This window comes from Salarias fasciatus, unplaced genomic scaffold, assembly GCF_902148845.1.
Source record: "Salarias fasciatus unplaced genomic scaffold, fSalaFa1.1, whole genome shotgun sequence".
Taxonomy (NCBI): Eukaryota; Metazoa; Chordata; class Actinopteri; order Blenniiformes; family Blenniidae; genus Salarias; species Salarias fasciatus.
In genome coordinates this window covers 1,332,560-1,339,600 of record NW_021941374.1, presented here as the reverse complement: position 1 = coordinate 1,339,600, position 7,041 = coordinate 1,332,560, and the positions used below count along the sequence as shown (strand labels likewise).

At 39.1% G+C, this 7,041-nt stretch overlaps 1 pseudogene; it reads right to left on the bottom strand.

Moving 5' to 3' along the window:
* Nucleotides 1–3,499: 3,499 nt before the first annotated feature.
* LOC115385025 (coiled-coil domain-containing protein 106-like) lies at nucleotides 3,500–5,859 on the bottom strand (annotated as a pseudogene).
* Between the last annotated feature and the right edge of the window lie 1,182 nt (nucleotides 5,860–7,041).

Sequence of the window (7,041 nt, the reverse complement as noted above, 5' to 3'; positions counted from 1 at the left end):
ACAGTGGAGGAGCCTGATAATTCAACGCTTTCCCATCCTCGGTTTGGCGATTGTTGTAACAACCAGAAGCCAGTGTCATTATAGTAATGATTTTACCACAGATGTTTTCAATCAGCCAGTTGTGATTTGATAATTAATTGTTAAAAGTGTAGCCATATAACCACAGTAAATGTGTTTTTATTATTATTTTTTTTTTTGCATGTTTTTATCATACATCATACATTTTGAAAACCCATGCCTTTGTGCTGTCATCAACCCTTTTATTCTGACTTTATTCGACGGGGCAGACTTACGGTCGGAGGATGATGTGTGTGTACCTAAACAGTAAAGGTATCCATGTTACAGAACGCAGGGTAGGAGCTGCACTGCATGTTGTTCAACCTGAAGCTCATGACAGCCGTCGCAAAGTGAGTATTCACATTCAAATCTAACTTTTATAGAACTTCTTTTTCAAAATGAACATCTTGGGGTGTAAAATAGCATGTAATCCAGGCAATCAACTTTCCAGCCAACAAGCTTTGATTTACTGTATTGACATTTTTTTTAATTTATTATTTTAAATTAACGACAACTCTGGCACAATGTTTATTGCTTCACACATGTCAAAAACAAAAGAGGCCAGATTTCAGTGTAAAATGTAAATAATGCCTTTCAGGACTGACATGTGTCACTTCACCTATTCCAATATTTCATTTTTTTTAAGAGACTGTAAAATGTTTCAACCAGAAACTAGCATTTCGCAATGTGTGGCAGCAAAAAAAAAAACAACAAAAACAAAAACAAACAAACAAACAATGGAACGGTCTGTCTGTCCCTCTGTCATGTCTTCATCACTTTTAAAGTATATTTACTGGTCCTTTCATTAAAAACATAGGCTGTGTTCGAAACGGCATACGTACCGCGTTCACACTGGCAGTATGTGATTTGTGAGTATGCCAGAAGTTCTTGGATGCATACTGCATTCCACAGAAATGTTGAGTAGACATCATGGGTTTATTACTCATACTGAAATTACCCAAGATGCAACGCGACGAACAGCGGGAGAGCGGGAGCCGATGAGCACGGAGAAGCAGCAGCAGCAGCATCATGACGGATTATTTATTTTAATAAACTTTATTCAGTTCACAGTGACTGTTTCTTAATGATGTACATTTACCAAGCTGAGTATGGTTCTAGATACAATTTTCCCTCCAGTTTTTGTGCTCGTAGATGTGTTATATGTTATGTTAGAGATTTCTGATTGGATTTACTTTGATTAAAAATAGTTAAAAACAAAAACACTTACACCTGACAACAAGTCTACCATGGTGTACGGGAGACGGCGAGCCGATCTTCACTGAAGAGCCGAAAAAACTCTCCATGGGTAAGGCATCGCAACTGGTCCAATTCCCTTAACGGGACACCGGTCTGTAGTGTAAACGCTTTGCATACTGTCTGATGGACTGAGTAAGCAGGATGCAGCCTGGACAGTATGGGTATGGCAGTATGTAGTAGGCAGTATGGACAGTATGGGTATGGCAGTATGTAGTAGGCAGTATGGACAGTATGGGTATGGCAGTATGTAGTAGGCAGTATGGACAGTATGGGTATGGCAGTATGTAGTAGGCAGTATGGACAGTATGGGTATGGCAGTATGTAGTAGGCAGTATGGACAGTATGGGTATGGCAGTATGCAGTAGGCAGTATGCGGTTTCCAACACAGCCATCATGTCCATTTCTCATGTCTCTCATGAGCGTCAATAGGTCCTGGGATCGTGACGTCATCACTTGGAGTCGCGGCCATGTTGGCCGCTCTCTCCCGTTGTTTACTTGGACTGCGTCCAGACGTGTTGTCCTCGTTCGTGCGGACACATTTGCTATCTTTTCAATCTACAATTCCAACCCTGCCCAGACGTTGTTGTGTTGTCGGTTGTGACAGCAGAACACACGATCGCCAGGGTAAAAAGATCCAAAACGGACTTTGTGTTTATCATTTTCCTGCTTGGAAGCACCACTAAGGAGAAGGAGTTTCTGCACTGACTAAATCTCGCCGTCTCGCTTGGATCGCGGCTGTAAGACGACCAACAAAACCTTTCATTGCATTCTAATGTGGGACTTCTATGCGCGGAGGTAAAGATTCCTGTCTTCACGAAATTCCGCTGTCAGCTGGATGCAAGAGATGCGGAGAGCACCAGAAAAATTGCCCACCTCCTCATTCACGTCAAAAGCGTAATCCTAACCATCCGCAACACCGATTCACATGGTTCTGCCCTGCAGGGATGAGGATGTGACTTTCCTTGATAAGATAGTTAATGCAGTTAATAAGTAGTTAATGCCTGTTAAGTGGAGCTATAAATGTCTGTGGTGTCCTTACTCAGTATTTTTAAATAAACACACTGAAATGTATTTCAGATGTTTTTTTTGGTTTTTTTTGGTGTTTATTGATGTGAACTGTCTCTTGAAGTGTCTCGTAACTATTGCAGCGCTGCAGCCAAATATATTCTATCAAAATAAACAAAATGACCGTAGTGCAAACGAAATATAAACATAATGTTAAGAGGAGAAAATAAAGTTAATGATACAGGGTAACACTTTATAATAACTATCCGCTATAACTACTTAATAGATCATTAGTAAACTGTTAATTCATGACTTATTAATGATTTGCTAAGTATTGTTAAAAGTCTGTTAAGGATTCTATCTATACCTTATAGATAGTTAGTAGATAGTTAGTTAACTAATAGTTAATGAGTTACACATGACTTTTTCAATGACAGTTAACAGTTTAATGATTTATAACGGGGCCTTAGAAAACGGTCAATACATAACTTACAAGCTGTAAACGAGCTATAAATGACTTGTTAACTGTGTGTTAATGGTTTATAACTATACCTTATAAATTGCTACGTTAGAACAAGCTATTCATAAATTACTTACTAATGGGTTGTTAATGATCAGTTAATAGTTAGTATATGTTATTGGGACGTTATTCTAAAGTAGCAACAATACCTCATTCATTAACAGTTGTTAAATGTTACTAACAGCTAGTTAATGAGGAATAGTTGCAACTTTAGAATAACGTTCCAATAACGTATATAAGCGAGTAAGTAACATATTAACTCACACTTTACAGATCAGTTGTTCATGGTTTGTTAACCGTCTGCTAATACAGTGAAACTTTGTAGAGCAACAAATGGGTGAAACAAGTTCAAGGTCTGTGTGCTGTGTTTTACCAGAGAAACACCACAGATGAAATGTTGAACATCGTGTTTATTATAAAGAAACACAAAAACACCATCAGCCATCACATGGCAGAACAGTACAGCAGCATACAGCAGAATACAAACCCATGAGGTTGGGGCACTTTTTTTGATAAAAAAAAAATGAAAACAAAATAAATGAAAAAATCAAGCCAATGGCATTATTGATACGAACACTTCTTAACACAACTTTGAGCTTTGATACTCTGTGAACCACACCAGAGTTGCAACCAAACTGCTCATCATCCCAGTGACAACACTTAAACTCTCTTCGATAGAGGAATCAGTTTCCCCTTTTTCTTTTGAAGTTCAACATCTCTCAAAAGGTCTGAATCACTGATGAGCACCTCCAGACATTTCTTCGCAAAGTCCTGCAGTCGTTGCTGCCGTGTATGAGCAGCCAACAACTCCTTGTATTTCTCCGGGGCCACAACAGCCAGCTCGCAGATTGGGGCACCGGCGACGACGGTGTTTCGGTCCACACCAACCTTTCAATATGCCGCACTCAATTTTCTTCCTTTCTTGTATGCTTTAAGAACTTTCTGATATCTCTTGATAACCTCTGCAGGATGATGTGCTGAAACAAATAGAAAGCTGATTAAGTAAAATAAAAATACAAGAAGTGAATAGACACAGGGAAAACACACACAGATGCAAAAGTGGTTGAAAATCGTAATGAAGAATACACGGGCACAGAGCTGATGGAGGGTCCAAGAAACCTCCAGAAAGAACAATATGGAAAACAAGAAGATGAGGTTTACATGGCTGACATACGAGAGGAGAAGCCTTGTTGCCTTACTGTCTTTACATTTACCTCTCTGTTTGCCATGTTGCCCCTTTTTCTTCTCTTTTTTCTTCCTCTTGTCCTTTTTCTTGTGACTCCGGTGGTGGTGCTTTTTTTTCTTGTGGTGGTGCTTCTTCTTCTTGTTTCTTTTCTTTGATTTCTTGTCTGAATCGGAAGAATCAGTTGAGGAGGATGAAGAACTGGATGAAGAGGAGCTGGATGGACTGGAGGATGAAGAGGAAGAGGATGTACCAAGCGATGAGCTGGCTGAGGCAGAAGTGTCACTTGTCCCACCGTCATCTGTATCTACAACATAATAGAAAATACAATACACAATGCAGTATTATGATGATACAAGTCAACTCAGTTTCTCTGATCATATACTGATCTCATCAGTTGAACAGATGTGTGTGCTGCCCATCGATGCTACAGATATTATCTTCCAGGTGTTAAATGTATTGCTTGGGTAATAACACGCCCTTCTGATGAAGGTCTCATCACTGTGAAATGTTGCCCTACCTTCTACTCAATTGAATATATATTTTACAAAGCACACAGCATCACTGTCAAGTGAGCAAACATGGTTTCCAAACAAAGTGTTTGACCTACTGACCTTGACAAACTTGTTGGTGGAGGGAGTCTCTCTCCTTCATCAGGTCACTGCTTCTTTCTGTGATTGTGTGCTTCTTCTTGGTCTCACGAAGCTTCAGCTGGTTCTTCTCTATATATATAAAGATGCTGTTGGAGCTACAGTTGCTTCAGTATCTGGAATGATAGGATAAACAATTAAAAAAAGGCTCTAATCATAAAAGCTAGTTGAAGGTAAAATAAAATAATGAGCAGTTGGCTACAGATATCTGCTCTTGATTTCTGAATGAGTGAACATAATTGTAAAATAATCATCCATCACTAGTGAATGCATGAATGGATGCAGACTATTGATAAGGCTGGGCGACATGGCTGTTTTGAATTATCTCAATATTTCCAGGTTATGCCATTGTTTGAGATATATATATATATATATATATATATATATATATATATATATATATATATATATATATATATATATATATATATATATATATATGTGTGTGTGTATGTCAAAATTTTTGTTGCATACAAAACCACTAGTCTGATGATGCTTGTTTGACTACTTTGCAGGCAGTTCAGTTATTCTAGTCTAAGTTTTACCCGCTAGACCAGTCTGTTAAATTCAGAAAATTACATCCCTTTACTGTAATTGCTTTTAAAACCAGGACAGGGTTTCCCCCAGAAAACTTGCTAAGCCCGGTGGTTGGACTGCTAGAGAAGCCCACCATGTTTGTGTAAAAAAAAAAAAAAAAAAAAAAAAAGTGAAAAGTCGACAGAAATTTGGAAATTATGACTATTTTGTGTTATTGTAAGCATTTATTAACATTACTTAAATGCAGAGTCTTACAAAAAGGCATAATCTCAAATAAGTTTTAACAAACACAAAATTGAACACAAATTGAAAACTATTGAACACAAATAACAGTAGTGCAAACAGACAAATAGAATAAAAGAAGGAAATATAAATATAAAAGGAGAACATTTCTAAATGTATCCTATAAACTCAGGTAACAACACAACCTAAGAAAATACAGTAAGTTGATAACCGTTCAAACCGTTAATAACTGCAATTTTTTTTTTCAAGATAACGGCTCCTGGCCTCTTTATTAAGCATAAGTCGATATATATCTGACCCTTTTCGGCATTTCAGCATTTTTTCTTGCTTCTGCAGCTCTACTCGTACGTCTTCTGCTCATGTCTGGGTTTGTTATGTGTTTGTTTACACTGGTGAGCGGCCAACATGACCGCCACTCCCCACAACGATCCCAAGCCCTATAGCCTCTTTGAGTAATAAGTAAACTATATACCTTTGCTATATATATATATATATATATATATATATATATATATATATATATATAATATATATGTATATATATATGTTAGGGCTGTGAAAAATAACGCGTTAACGGCATTAATTAATTTAAGTAATCAATTGCATTAAAATTTTTAACGCAGTTTAACACATGCACATCATGACAAGCCTCACCTCTACCAGCGGATGGCGGTAGTGCACCCGCATGGGATGTAAGCTGCCTTTATAAGCATCAAAGAAGAAGCCTCACCTCCGTGAAGGCAGACCTGAGGCAATAAAAACAGAAGAAGACGGCAAGATGGAGGGAGATAAGGCGGCTGGTCCTATGGACGGTTTTGATTACAAAAAGAACAAAGATGGAACAGTCAGCAAACAAAAAGTGGTTTGCACGATATGCAAGAAGGAGTTTCAGTTCCACCGAAGCTGTTCAAGCTTGAAGTACCATGCTAACGTTATGCATGCGTTTGTTGGAGTGGATTGCGCCAGAGCACACTGCATGAACGGAGGGCAGTAAGTAAGGCTACCTCAGATAAAAAGACTAACACCATTGCCAAATGGATTGCAAAAGACTGTAGACCCACTTGCATAGTCGAGGACGAGGGTTTCGTTGACGTTCTGAAAGTGGCGTACCAGGACACGTCCTGCAAGCCGCCGTCAAGAGCCACAGTCATGACAAAAATCCACGAGCTCTATAACACTGAGAAGGAGAAAAGGAAAGTGGTTTTGGCTCAAGCCAAATGTGTCGCCACGACAGGAGACCACTGGACGTCAGTGAGTAACAACAACCACCTCGGAGTAACTGCACATCACATCACTGACGCATGGGAAATGAAATCCTTTGCGCTGACCATAATGAAAACAGAAGAGCGCCACTTTGCAGAGGCATGTAAAGAGCGGTTCCTAACTGTTGCACATGAGTGGGATATTGAACGTAAAACTCCAACCATCGGGACTGACAGTGCACGCAACATGACAGCTGCGATTCGGCTGACACACTTTGAGCACGTGACCTGTGTTGCTCATATGTTGCAGAGAAGTGTCACAGTGAGCCTCGCTGACCGCGGCTTTGTAAATGTTTTAGCCAAGGCACGCAAGATCATGGGTCATTT